Source organism: Ptychodera flava, chromosome 1 (assembly GCF_041260155.1).
Source record: "Ptychodera flava strain L36383 chromosome 1, AS_Pfla_20210202, whole genome shotgun sequence".
Lineage (NCBI taxonomy): Eukaryota > Metazoa > Hemichordata > Enteropneusta > Ptychoderidae > Ptychodera > Ptychodera flava.
The window spans coordinates 15379237-15395075 of record NC_091928.1 but is presented as its reverse complement, the minus strand read 5'-3'; the positions used below and the strand labels follow the sequence as shown (position 1 = coordinate 15395075).

The 15839-nt window shown below is 36.3% G+C and overlaps 1 protein-coding gene across 3 annotated transcripts in view; it reads right to left on the bottom strand.

Annotated features, from left to right (window-relative positions):
• Positions 1 to 15518, bottom strand: part of LOC139131146 (protein kinase C and casein kinase substrate in neurons protein 1-like) — a 38469-nt gene extending 22951 nt beyond the window's left edge. For all 3 annotated transcript variants that reach the window (XM_070697112.1, XM_070697121.1, XM_070697130.1), the window contains exon 1: positions 15397 to 15518. The gene's annotated coding sequence lies outside the window, so the exon portion shown is untranslated. The remainder of the gene's footprint in view (positions 1 to 15396) is intronic.
• Positions 15519 to 15839: the final 321 nt, after the last annotated feature.

The window sequence follows — 15839 nt, the reverse complement described above, 5'->3', positions numbered from 1 at the left end:
CATGGCATTATAGGGATGTCTCTTTCAGGGCATATGAATTAATCCTGCAACTTTCATACACACAATGACAGATTTAAAAATTGAATTTATTAGAAGCAATAAACGCTTGATAACACAATGACTGAATTGTAACAATTTATAGCAAAACTGCTGTAGAAATGGTGTTCATATATTCACGCACAAATATTAGATATAAATTATGTAATGAGCAGTTTCACCACAAAATGAAGATAACCAGGGGCAAGACAACTGTCAGACATCAATGATACGTGTAAGACATCATCTAGATCCCGCAAACGATCCAGTCAGGTCCACACAAAGTTTGATGTAAAATTTACACAATTGCCTGCAACCCATTTCCAATTCCAGTAGTACTTGCAGTAGTGAGGAATTTGGAACACATATTCTCCATGAAACATAAACATGATTTGAAATCTCTGCAAGCCTAGTAAATACATACCTTCTCACTTGCTTGTTCAATATTTACATTTTTGCCTTCAATGGGGGCCATTATACTTCAAGGAACCTAGTCAATTAATTTTGACCTTTGACCTGTCTACAATGCCTATATTAAGTGAGTTACATCACTGAAGCCATTCTTACTGCAGTAGCCAATCTTGTTTACTACAACATGCAGCACTACAGAAGCCAGTTACATTCTTGTATAAAATATGGCAAAAATTTACAACAAGCTCCTGAAACTGTACAGAAATGTTGCACATTCATTTCAAGACTACATCTTTATCTGAGGTTTTATGGCACTGTAATACAAGCACTACAAATAGATTACCATTCTGCAGGTCACATTTCAGAACATCTGAACACATATCAAATATTGTTTCAGTGGGCGAGGCTCAGATAAAATCACGATATCTGTCTTAATGTCTTGCAGAAATCAAAATTTCAACTCATGGTGTCTAAAGGCCATATTAACACTTAACCCTTTCACCCCAGTTCCCTGTATACAGGTCCAACTTTACCATAGAAAACAATGGATTTGGGACAAACCATGGTGGTGAAAGGGCATATTAACACTTAAGTATTTTGGCTAAAAAAGGAAATTTTACCAAACCTTGACAATGACAAGTTACAATCTTGTCGAAACAAATAGCAGGGATGGTATTTTGCGATCTACAATAGTCACCTGACTATTTTCACCTTCTGGTTCATAAGTATCTTGTATATTTTGTAGGGCAGGCTAGGACACATTTCGAAAATACTGTTAGGAACATACATCCAGAGCTTTCAAAATGATGTTTTTGAAATACACCGTTGTCACAATTTGTTTACCCTAGTGTACAGTACATAATTATGTCACTGAATTTTCAAAATAACCAAGCATTTTGAATAAATTCACTGAAATTCTTTACAATCACATCAAAAAATCTTTGGCTTCTCAAACAGAAAAGACAACATATTTATTTTATTGCAAAACATGTGACTTTTAAAATTTTTAACAATAAACATTTCACTGAAACATAAAAGTAAAGTTAGCTACTTGGTTAACTAAAAGTGTATTTTTGAAAATCTAGTGAAAGCAACAACATAAATTGTTACCCCTTGGAGCGCTGTTATTTTTCCCGCCAAAAATTTAGTGCAACATACTAATTTTTCCGAATTTTTCTGAATTTTTTTTTGATAATTTTTGACCAAATGGACATCACATCTCATTGGCTTCACTCTTTATCAAAATTTTGACAAAAATCTGGAAAAATTGACATATTTTATAAAGGCAACAAAAATTGACTCTGTTGCTCAAAGGGTTAAAGTTTTGACTACTATAAGAAGAGTGGACTCTGCTTTCACCTGACAAACTATATACTCTTTCATGCATGACAAAGTCTTTTTTAAATGAAAGTGGCCTAGTTTCAATATTCACTATCTGAAGCTGTTCTCTTAGCACTGATGAAACTTGTCACCCCAATATCATTTAAACAGGTCCACAACTTCCCTTTATAACAATAGAATTGGGCAAAACCATTGTGGTGACAGGGGTAATGCCCTGATGCCATGCACAATTTTTGCAGACATAAACATACCAATATGTACTGACCTATATTTCTGCACTTTTCAGAATAAGCCTTTCACGCATTCGGAAAACTCCCGGGGTCACAAAAAAGTAAGTACACAAATTGATACACAACAAATGAAAAGGTCATATAATACAAAGCAGTGTCTTTATTATTGCCTTTATCAACACACAAGTGTCACCAATAAATCCTACAACCTGAACTTCAACCAATGAGCCATGACCTATCAAGTCATGTGACATCCATTGTACCAATGACACCTGTTTTACCTGTGTTTGCACTCTGACAATGCACACTGCTCATTGTATAATGACCTAATTGCATGGCAATTGCACAGTTTGCCCCAAGTCGTCCGACTATTCTCCCGGAACAGGAGGCCGACTTTCAAAACTGCAAAGCTGCATTTTTTAAGCGATAAAACATCAGATAAATATGTAACTCAAACTCCACAATGGCAATATGTTTCAACATTCTATGACCTTTGAATATTATTTTAACCCAAAAAGGTACATTCTTTTTCCCCTGAAACCATACTTTCACTTAACAAATATCCCTGTATCTAAACAAGACTTGGGTATAAAATGCAAAATAATTTAACTCTATCATCCATGGCTCTATGCACAAAAATGTCCCTATATGACACCTGCATATCAAAATCCAAAAGTAACAATATAAAGTGTTCACAACAATTCAGCCAAATAATTATGATGGTGGAAAATTTACTGTAAATGAATTATCTCAAAAACATTAAGGATTTAGAAAAAACTTTTGCCAGATGCTAGGCCAACTTGTTTCTACACCAGCCAACCTGACATACAGCCATGTCTGCACTGCATCAGTGAATCCAGTGGTTTAGTTTGTATAGTGATGCACCAACTGCTTCAGTCTGGTCAGCTACTAGGTGATGTCTTTCTGCTAGGTTTCAGCTTGCACACAGCTCAGTAGACAGTGAGTGAAAAGTGAATGACACCGATGTACATGTGTTTGTTCTCACTATGGTTTTTAATTACATTTCAAGGTAACTTTCCATTTCAATTAATAGTGATCATCCACGACTTTTCAGAAGTGCTGCAAAAACAAACCAAGCAGTCTAGTAAAAAATATTCAAACAAGTATTTCAAGTATTTATTCACATGTTATATCATTATGCTGCATAGTAATTCAATTACATCTATGTTTTCAGCTGTTCTATGGTTTATTGGCCTACACGTAGCATGGCATGGCTGGAAAAATACTGTCTTGCATGTAGGGTTAGAAGAGCCAAAATTGACTGACTATAGAACTATATCTCCTGACTATATCTCCTGAAGAAAGAATGTGTGTTTCAACAACAATTATAGTACTTTGGTGTCAATCATGCAGTACTGTCAAGTTACTTGGCACCTATCTATTGTATTGTTCATACACTAACATTTTTTGCCATTTCTCATAGGTCAATTTTTTCGATACAATCTGAAATCAGGCACCAGCAACACATAACATGTGTAACACAATCCCATGCAGTCAGTTGTATTTATAAAACACATGTAAACAAATTAAACTCCCATAAAATATTTGATACCATACTTAGAGATAACCCTGGCGTATCATATTTCTGAACGACCAAACTACCTCTGTATGAAATAAATAATATGTATAATTACATTAGCCAGAGGCTGTTTCTGAATTTATCAACCATTAATTTAACATCTGACACACAACTCCAGGCAAAACCTTGATCCATTGAAGTGCAGCTACACATGGTGGTGTTCTTGTTTTTAGACTGTACGGAGCACTTTGCCGATAGCAAGACATGTTTCCAAATTCTGGGCCTTGAACAGGGTTGGTTGTGTGCCTGCACCACTGTAACCCGGTACACGTACATTATTTGACCACTGAACGTGTACTGTATTCACTTGTAAAACTGCCCCAGGCTACTTACAATTGAAATGACACTGCCGAGGACTATTGTACTGGACACCTGGGACTGAATATACATATATGAATGCTTTTCAATTTCATTGTCAAGAGGAAATATCAATTTTAATATTTTATATTCCGCTAAAATTGTATTCCATCATGTGAGATAATGAAAGAAAGAAATATTCAGAAGGCCATAATATGCTTTGAAGAGCAATCAACAGTCTGCATCAATGACACATCATTCTCTGAATCCATAAAAAGACACTTGTGATCTGCATGACATGAACAAAGGGCTGTTTTAGTATGAGAGTTTCACAAAATATAATTTAATGATATTGGTAGATTGATGTAGCCCTGTTTGTTGAATAAATCATGAAGGCCACATTCACAACAGTGAATCCATAAGACTTATGCTTGCATTTGGAGATTAATTGTCACAGAAAATAAACATCTCTTCTTCTGGCATTAAAATTTAGATTATGTATATACACCATTATGCACTTTGTGTCCTTTTTATAGTTGTAGAAAAATGTCAAATTACGCATCACAAAGGAAACATTGAAAAGGACCTGCGCTGGCAGTCAGCTGGTTTATATTTGTGATAACAGCTCCATACAATGGCTTGTCACAGTAGCAGGTAACAACTGATCAATATTAAAACAAAGCCTGGTTTGTTGTCAATATGGATTTTTTCTACCTGTTGAGTGCAATGGTACGCTATCTGCCAAGGTACACGGACAGCGAGACAACCTTCACCTACAGTTGGCTGAACACTCATGCATTATCTATTCACAATGATCATCTGGGGAATCTTTTGATGTGTTTTTCCATTATTTTGGTTGTTTGTACAGTGCATTTTGTTTTTCTACTCCTCACATTATGATAAAGCACCTGATTTCAACGTTTCAATACAGCCTCAAGTACATTGTACAATGTTTACATCATCATGCAACGTTGTTGTTGACTTTTGAATATTCAGCTGGGACTAGAATTCATCTGTCAATAATAACACTGCTTGTTGTTTACAAACAATACTATGCTGGCAAGACTACTACATTGACATTGTAATCAAACATCCTCTGAGAACAAAAATATCAAATGAGTTTGTTGTCTAGAACAAAAATATACATGTACACTTGAAACTACTGTCCCTTTAGCTCAAGACTACACTTGCATGAGACATAATAACCATCTATTATGGTAACATAAAAGATATCTAGTCAGTATTTGCTAAGCAGCGATATACTACGGTAGTCTCAGTATAAGTATTTTGAGACAATACATAGACTGTTGACAGCTCATCATGGTTTATTCCTTCATTTTGACTAGTATGATACTATCATAGCTAGTTCAGTGCCACACTGAATAGTCATTAGTGATTTTTCAGATGCACAACATGACTGATGAGTATCATTAGCACATATTTTGGTATCACGTCTATTTTCCCACAGCTAAACCCCTCAGATAAGCCATTACCTCCAAAATTCTCAATATCCCTGCTTGAAACAGCCCCTGCATCCGCTAAAAGTATAGTGATACCGCTATGTCCTGATTTCACAAATCCCAACTAGTACACTAAGTTTACTGACTTTTCTAGTGCCCGCATGTAAAAACACACTCACATACTTGATCTGACAGAACAATAAAGTCTGTAGCAGACAATTTTTATTGACATTAAAATGACACAACCTGTATATGAATTCAAAAACTGGCCTTGTTGAACGATTTTGAATTCATCAATAAATGACAACTGTGTACGTTGGGTAAGGTTCATACAAAAACGTCATAGCAATACACAACGGAAATGTAACGTTCTTATGTTAGTGGTTGGCAGGTGAAATTGATACGGACACTTGCATTGGCTGAATCACAGCCCTCAAGACTAGAATAGGACGGCAAAGAGTTGTGACAATGCACTGTGTTGTAATGTGTAGACTGCACACAATTGCATGTATCTATTGGGTTTGACCAGGTTGGGCTTATCATGACATTCCGTACAAGTTTCAAGCATTGTCATTCAAATCACTGCCCTAGTTACTCATTCTTGTGGAATCTGGGCTTCAACCCTTGGACAAGACTTCACAACCCTGAGAGCACTTGTTGAGTCACAGGAATTTATTCCTAAACCGTTCAAACTGACCCATGACATGTACATGTTCCTGCTGTCGCAGTGTACGATACATTTTGTCCATTTTTGGTCTCTAGGTTGAAGTTACACTGTCAATAACTTTTGACATTTCAAGTTTTTTGTTCTGTTACCAAAAACTTTCTTGTTCTACTCCTGGCAGTGGTATCATTTTGAAGTAACTTGTGTTTGAACAATAAGATGGTGGAGCAAAATACTACTGTCTGTGGTTAATCTTTTACTGTAAATACAGCCAATACATACGTCATGTCAAATGCTATTATTGACAACTGAATTTCAGTCTGGAACTGAAATTCATTTGTCAACAGTGAGTGACATCGCGTGTATACTGTGAAGTGGGTACGGTGTATGTAACTCAGCAGGGTTAATGATTTAACCAAGCTTTTGGCAAAAGAAGAAGAAAACTACATGTTTGTTGTTCCAAAACAAATATGATGAAAATATCAAGAGTTCAAACTATTTCTCCATCTATCTACTACTGCTGACTTAAATTTACACAACAAATTACGTTATTTGCAGCTTTTTAATTTTAATTTTTTGCAGCCATATCACCAGATGGCATCCACTCTTCTGGGATTTATGACAATACCGATTGAACAATGCATAGTTTTCTCTGATCAGATATGAGGCTATCTTATCTTCTCACATACAAAAGTTCAAACGGTTGATCCTCATCTTCACATAAAAAAACTAAATTAATTAAATTAATTAAACGAATTAAATGGCTGGAAATTTGGAACTTGAAAAATTTAGGGTATCTCTTTGATCTGAAGTAGTGTGACAACTTACAACATCATCTGCAAGAAAGCAGAGTCTTACATGGGCTGTGAAAGAAAAAAATCAAGGAATTGGGTCATGTAGCTCTAAAATCTTTGAAATCATGTATCATAGTTAACATTCAGATGCATTCATCAGACAGTTAGTGTGTAAAGAATATTACTATCTTGGGAAACATGGTATAATTAATGTGTGGGTTTTACAGCCTTGACTGATTGCGAGGGCCTCTGCCTGATATTTCATTATGCTGTGATTGGTTAAAAAATTACCATAACTTGTGATTACATGTACAGTAACAGTGCATCAGGTCAGTGGATGTCAGTCCTATCTATCATAACAGTGGCCAATATATTTCATATCAGTAATTTCCGCTGGGTAAAGTTCAAAACCTCATGAAATGTACATGCCAAAATGGATGCTTGTTGGCTCTGTATTCACAGTATGTCAACATATACTCCAGAGCACAGACTTTTTTGCATTGTGTACTAATTTTTAAATTGTTTAGTTATAATTAATGTAAAAGCTTTAAAAGAGAAACAAATATCAAATGTTAATAACTGAGAAGGTTAGCCTAATGACATCACAAGAACACACTTTAACATCTGTGCTACAAAATTATAATTATAGCACAAATAAATCATATGATTGTTGATTGTTATATCCATGCATGTCAATTGTCATGTATCAGTGTATTTTGTAGAATTTCGTAATAACTTCATGATATTTTATACAAGTGCACCGTACGGTACATTAGAATACACCTCATGGATAGATATTCCGACTCTCAAACTTTTACAATATTCCTTTGGCCTGCCACTTGTGAGGGCTCATTTTGAAGCTGATGCAATAACGAAAGTTTTCACTGGCTTAGTTTTGTGAAAATCGGGAATTTCATTTTCCTCCCCTTGAGATAACACAGCGATGGCGCCCGTTTTGAATTTTAAATATCGTAAATGTTAGATAATTTGTTTCTCTAGTACCAAAGTTTGCATGGTGACTTCATATTGTTATTCTTGATTTAGTAAGAGAATGGTTGAAAGTTTCATTAAGGACAATTTGAGCGAAAGTTTAAATCTTTCATTTTTGTGGCACAAACTACCTATATACTATAACAAATCACCAGCTGAATTTTATTTTCTTGCTCTGTACAAGGCCAAGGCCATTTAGACTCCTTCCAGTACATGTATCATTAATTTTAATAGACCTCTACAAGCAAGTAGTGAATGTATTTCCATTTCATTCCAATTTCAAGGTCTTCCAATCTTACAGACTTTATGCACTTAGATCACAGGACTCAAGAAATGGTTAGGTACCAACAGAAATGTGGTTACTGGCTTTGGTAGATCTGCTACCAGTACTATAGTGACAAAGTTATTTCACAGACTATACGGCTGTTAGTTAGCTAGTTATCAACACAAGCTTCACGGCAACCATACATAGTATACTATTCAAATGCTATGTAGACCTTATGACACTAAATGGAACTAACTTTAGGGATCAAGTGATCAAATGACAAACCCACTTCCTAGATGAGTCAAATCTCTTTTTATAAAATGCTGGTAGATTACGCCACTTTGTCACATCCTGGCCATGCAATACCAGTAACATCATCCATGCTGTGTGATGAATGACCTCACATGAAAGGTTATCGCTTTAATCATAAATTCCTGTGTCTTAACATTCCGTGAAGCTGGAACCCAAGCTGTAAATTTCCGACCTAGTCAGGATCAGGTAGGGATGATGGCCACTCCTAATGACCACAGTTGCACTCAGGATCTCAACAATGACAGGCTTCTAACATCACCTGTGACAAGAGTGCATTAGCCTCCGTTTGGCGTGACCTACAAGTACACTGCTGTCGTAAACACTCAGTTTACATCACAGCAAATCAATACCACTAAATGTTCCTTCTATATTCTGAGTTTTTGATGAGTGATTTGAAACTGGTCATTCCCTGGCATGTTACCAGATACACATTCACTTACTCATCATTCATCCCCAATGAAGGAAACTATTTTGATATTATTAGGCAACAGTGTACCGCTGAAAGTATTCGGTGTGACAATGATCAATAAAAGAATGTGGGGATGCTGTATCTGAAGGTTTAGTGACTGAGTAAACACTCTATCAACACAAATCAATACAATATTTCATTGGAAGAGTATTTTGCATTCACCTTGTTAAAGCATAAACAGTGGCCTCTGTTTATGGTTTATGAACATTGGTAAAGTGTATATTGCTTGCAAACACTCTAATAAATCAAATGTTTCTGAACACTATACAAGGTTTGACTATTCGAGTAAATTTTGATATGGTTAACGTTTATACCCTTTCGGTACAATGTTTTGGAACCAAACTTCCGATTTCTTAAGCAAAGTTGGACCTAACCATTAGGGTGTATGGGTTACGGTACATTGAAATATGTGAGATGGACCGTCTTGTGCCATTTCTGACCAGTGTGACTGTTACTGTTTACAGTTACCCCGCAGCATGACATACTCAATATTTCAGACACTGCTTATCCTCTATCAATAGGAACTGAAACAATAGGTGTTAAACAATGAATGCTGAAATATACACTGAATATCATCATGTCTTCTAGGTTTTTATTCTAGCTTTACATGTAATACATACAACATTCTGGCTGCTGACTTGACTTTAATACTACTTTTAATTGCGTTTGTCATCAGAAACACAGATGTCCAGTTTGGCACTTGGTTTCAACAACAGACTTGACTAATTTCTGTTGATGACATAACAGCTAGCCCAATGCTACTGTGTAAACAATGACAACAAAACTCTTCAGTTGTATTGCAATCAAGCCACCTGATTTCTAGTGGCACCAACAAGATTTGTTTTTGTTTTCACTTTATCACCTCGAGTTAACATTTGCCACAGATCAAAACCCACTCACATAAACCTGTCCAGAAATCACTGTAACTATCTGACCCATGGAATGTGGCCTCATTGTTGGCAGATCGTCCATGTAGCCGACACGAACACGAAGTGTCTGTTACCGGCTACCAAAAACTATGAAAAATAGTAAAGAATGAGCTACAAAATCACTATCAGTTTTAAGTTGCAGGTAGAATAAGTCTGTGCCTTTGTAAAAAATAATATAAAAATAGTAGAAAGTGAAGAACCAGCTGAAAGTTAGTTGAGGAGACCTTGACTGCATATCATTTGCATCTCATTGTCGGCTACATGGACTGTGTGCCTCATTGTTAGCATCTTAAAAAACTTGAGATCGAAATCGCAGACTTATTACCTACTTCAGATAGCAACATTTTGTTAATTATTCACATACTACCAAGAGACAAGGTGTGCACATGATGTAAAATTACATAAATGGTTTCTCTCTCGACTCCTTCCAGTTGCAGTATTCAATCAAATTGCCCTGATCACTTGCCGCTCATAAATGAATTAGATGGTCAGCAATCGGAGTGCTGTTATGTGCAAATCTCTGTGGCATTAACTTGTCTGAAAAGTAACGCACAAAAGCCGCCTCGTTGCCCTAAAGAGGCTTTTGTTCTGTTGTGCTTTGTGTTCGGTTTTGTTCTGTCGCAGTGACGTTGTGAATGTGTGTTATGCACATCTGCCATTAGCCAGCTGACACACTCTACATCCACAAATATGAAGACTTTCTACTAAAGCCTGCTGCACGCGAGAGAAATTAGCTGAGCAGAATTTCATTCAAGGCTGTTTGCTCAGCTAGTTAACTCTCATGTGCAGGCAATTTTTTGTGAGTTTTTGTCCTCGCGAGCAGTTGAGCAAAATATCTAACGTCTTTGATATTTTTTGCCTCACAAGGAAAATTCCTCACCATGTGCACCGGAGAAAGTGATTTTCCTCACGTCTTTTACACTAAAGTGCACATGTGGAGATCACATGACAGTGCAAAATGACCGCCTGTAGCCTGGCCCGTAGTATAGAAAATGCAGTCACTTGCAGTTCAATAAACATGCAGCAGATGCCATCAAAATACATGACAAAAAAGATAGATTGGCCTATCTTTCTGATGCATACAGCAGCTTTTGCTGTGTCAAACAGTGGTGAAAAACAACGGAAAACATTATATGTCATACAAATCTCTGGAAAAGATGGCCTTTTGAAAATAACTGCTTTCCTTCATCATATTATTCCTTCGGAAAAATGAGGCCTGTACAAAGCGATGTATTAAACACAATCTTGGCCAGAAATCAATAGTAACGTTCCCTAGTACCCTTCTGTTCCATGGTATCGTAAGTTGATAGGGGAGTGCTTCCACTTCCTGGTATGAAGATAATTCAAACTTCAACAATACATGTGTTCATCTATCATGGGACTGTCAACAAAATGTAATGGTCCCCACACTACGTCTACAATACTCAGTCAACAGTCCAAGACACCTATTGCTTTACACTGAATTCTAACTACCTGTATCAGTCTAAAAAGACAATATAATGCCAAAGAAATGCAATCATGGAATTTCAGGGTTGCGCAGTGAGTTTCAAGGTGAATAAGAAATCTCAATAATTATCATTATTAATACTGGCATTAGATCACAAAAAGTGTTGCATTGTCCAGAATCCCAAAAGAATCATCCTACGAGTGCAAACCGATGTTCCAAAATGACGTCATGACAATATCACGCCTATCTTCGAAAATGAGGAAGCGTTTTGGTCAACTATGAGCACATTGTAAACAGGTACATGCACAAAAACAGTACCATGAAACTAGTGTGCTAACTACAAACAGCTGTCACTGTGTCTGTGGCAATTTTACCAGTCTCAATTTAACATAGATGCTCTGCCATAAATGTTGATCAAAACAGTTACTCTCCATATTTTAAATTTCATGCACAAAATGAATGGAAATGATCTAAACAAGATCTACGTATGATCATACAATATTTTTTATTGAGAATTCCAACCACCATAGATCAATGGACTGATGAATTTAACCAGGAACTAACTCTAAACCATTACATTACAGCCCCAAGTACACTAAACATTACATTAACCCTTTGAGCGCCAACGTCAATTTTTCTCGCCTTTACAAAATATCTTCCAGGTCAATTTTTCTCAGATTTTTGCCAAAGTTTTGATAAAATACTGTAGCAAATAAAATATGACGTCCAATCGGTCCAAAATTATAAAAAAATTTCAGAAAAATTCATAAAAATTGGTAAAATGTGGCAGTAAAATTTTGGAGGGAAAAATGACAGCACTCGAAGGGTTACTGCCTGTACGTAATACAGGCAGTAACATTACAGTATACAGACTGTAAATCGTCGTGTTCCTCTGACCCCTTCCTTATTTCACAATGTTGAGGTCATTATTCTTTTTAGAATCCTGTAAATGTCCGTCTATTGCACAGTACCCATAAACAATTACGACCAGTGTTTATGTCTCTTGGGGGGAAACAGTTTATTACCTTGGGCGAATTATTGAAATATTACACTACAAATGCACTGATGTAAAGACCACTTAATGCCAGGTATTCAATGTAACTGCATGGCTGAATTGCTTAACTGTTTGTTTATTTCTTCTCTATGTCCTCATTATAGGCCTTATGTACCAACAGAAATATGTTTACTTTGTGGTCCAAAACAAGAAGTCATACCTTACAACTAACTCACTGTTGTTACATGTATGCATATTGTCATCTCTACAGTACATTGATGTTTTTCCCCCAAAATATCTTAAGAATATCAATGCATGTTTATGTCTTTATGTATGTATAATAAGTATCTACGTATGTACATGTATGTGTCTATATGTTTGTATGCGGGTGTATGATGTATGTATGTATGTATGTATGTATGCAAGTATGTATGTAACATTTCATATGAACATTGAGTTAATGTCTGTATATAGAGTTGTTGACCCACAAATCAGTGCTTGTCAGCACACACATATATATATATATATATATATATATATATATATATATATATATATATATATATATATATATATATATATATATATATATATATATATATATATATATATATATATATATATATATATATATATATATATATATATATAAAACATAAGCTGAATGACACACTGACAAACTCTACTTAATTAACAAAACAGCCTCTACACTATTAACACTCTCACATTGTATCACACTGTCTTTACACATTGAATTTTTCATGTACTTGATTACAATTACCTACTTGTAAAGTTATATTTAGTTTCTTTGATTTATTGTTCAATGTAATATTTATCACTCGTTGTCTTTCCTCTGGTTTCTTTTTCAAATAAACTCCATCAGATAACTGACAACACAAACAAACTTGATATCTCTGCTCCTGGAAACAATATAAGGGCAAAATTTGTGGATTCAGTAATATTAGGTTTTTTCTCCAGTGCCAATGACAATGTCAATACCAAAGGTACCCAAAACCACTGATGTAATGGCCTTGACCTATTTAGTTGGTCATATGTATTTATGTAGGTCCTTTCATGTCTGCCACCAATTTCAGTCTCAGAATTTTTCCTGTAAACGTACACAGCACTTTTTTACGCAATAGAATAGTTGGAGAATGTACTTAAAGTAGTTTTCATGTGCAACTGAGGTATTCTTAACATACAAAGTGTAGGCTAAGACACCTGTCTGGTATTAGCTGACCGATATTATTGAAGAAATTTTACAAAATATATTTCAGAAACAGATGAATGTACCGCTCACACATTAGTAACACAACTCTTCACAAGTAGACACAATTTAGCTGACTGTTTAACTCAGAGGAGTTGTGCTACAGATGCACTATTGTAAAGAATAAATTATTAATAAAGGAAATACATGACAAAAGACACATTTTTGATTCACCAATCTAACAACCATAATTATTTCTGGTATATATTTTTTTTTTTGGGGGGGGAGGGGGTAGTGATGATTACTGTCTTGCTTAAGTTGAATAGCTACTTATCTAAATGAGGAGTCCGAGTTGCACACACTGATATGATAACACTACGCTATGAACTGGGTTCAGCAAATCTATGAAGAACTTGATGGTTCAATAGATCTGTACAATACGCCAATAAATCAGGTATTTACTAGTTCTACCATAGACCCTCAATTTTTTCTCAAGTGTCTATGGTTCTACCGACTAGTTTCTCAAATGCTCCCATTTTCCATCATGCAGTTGGACCTATTTTTAACTATCTGATGACCCACATGCAAAGAAATGGAATTGAAGCTGATATCCTTGCTCCTCCAATATCCAAGTTTGTTCACCTTGGCTAAAACAGTGCTTGCGTACACAAGGTCTCTCCTATCATATTTTCAGTCGCTATATTTTATTCTTGTCATATGGGTATGAAATTTCCATCACAAAGATACAGTGTACACTACAAAAATATTTTTGTTGTGAATATCATTAGTCAACAACAAACTTCCTTCCTCATAGTCCCATGGAGTTTGACTTTCCCTGGTGCTTGATTATAAACTGGGAACTCTGAGAAAAGTGGATGAATGAATGAATGGTAGAAAGAATTGGCCATGTTAATAGTTCAGGATAAAATCTCAAATCCTTATGGTCTGTGAGCTTCCCCTTTGCAATACCATCCTGACTTCCTCATATTATCATATCTGTTGGTTGATTTGGCCAGCTAGCTACTTCACGGATCCATTATTCCCATATTTGCCCTAATTTCACCATCTTCTACATTATTCAAAGTAAAGTGGTTGGGAAAAATTCAAGGACTCGCATGCTTTTCCACTGGTATTTATTTGCGTTCGCTACTTTTGATTTTGGGAGACTGTTTTGAAAAGCTGCCCCAGATGCAGACTCACTGCTGCTGTTGTACACGGGGATTATATTTGTATAAGAGATTGTTTTCGGCAAACACGTAATGAATGTTTGTTGAGCGACGCGGGTCAAAATATCTCAACGGATAACACAAAATTCAACGGTTACACACGACTCTACCGGACGTGGGAAGATGTCATATACTACAGCTCAGTCAAAACTTCCTGTATCCAATGTCATTACAGAGACTACGAATGGTGTCGCACAATTGAAAGGGTTTGGAACATATTTATTGGGGGTAATACCTTCAAGTACTGTTGGAGAAGGTTCTAAACCACTGAATACGTCCTTATCGGCCAGGGACGGAATATTTACACTCAGGTGACCGCCCAGCTTACGGCAACACCCCTTCAGACAGCCGTTCAGATTTTACATATTTTTGCCTACTGCTATCGACCGGTCAAATCTCTTCCAACAAAATTCCCGTCAAATATCCATTCGGAAAACGACAGTTGTTTCACTCCTACTCAGACTGTCAGAAGAGAGAATTTCGTGACGTTGTGAAAAGTAGCCACCCGACTACTTTGCCTGCGCTAAATCATACGCCTGGATAAGCGAAGCCCTGCTGCCGCCACACAGCACACCGTTCGTGACGTGAGCTGTGTCTTTACGCCACTCCGCCGTTCAACCAACTTGGTAAAGTCGTTGTGATAATACACAACCCAACCTGAAGATAAGCACGACGTTTTCAACACATATACATCAATTCGAACCCATTCCCTCCGCATACTTACCTTAAAATTGGCTCGTTTCGCCTCTATCTGCTCTTCAGGTGACTTCGATAAACTCTAGTGTAGTGTGATGTATGTCCTTCCGGAACTCAACGATAACCAATATGGCGGTCAGGGTGGGGTCGTGGCCTAAATTTGCATATGATGCTAATATCCGTACAACGTATCATTTGATTGGTTATCATGCAAAACACTTTGACGAAACGCACTAATCAAATCTATGCCAAAACTTTTGACCAATTTTGTCATGTTGGCTAATGACGTTAAAATTATTCAATCATGCACCCTTACTATAGTAATGAAAGTTTGTAAGGCCATCTCGGGGATTTTCACAGTTCACTAAACCAAAAGAATGGACATCAATCGACCACACCATCGTCACAGCCTAATCGTGATTTTGTACCCATTTCCTCCATCACTACTTCCTCAAATAGATGGACTAATTC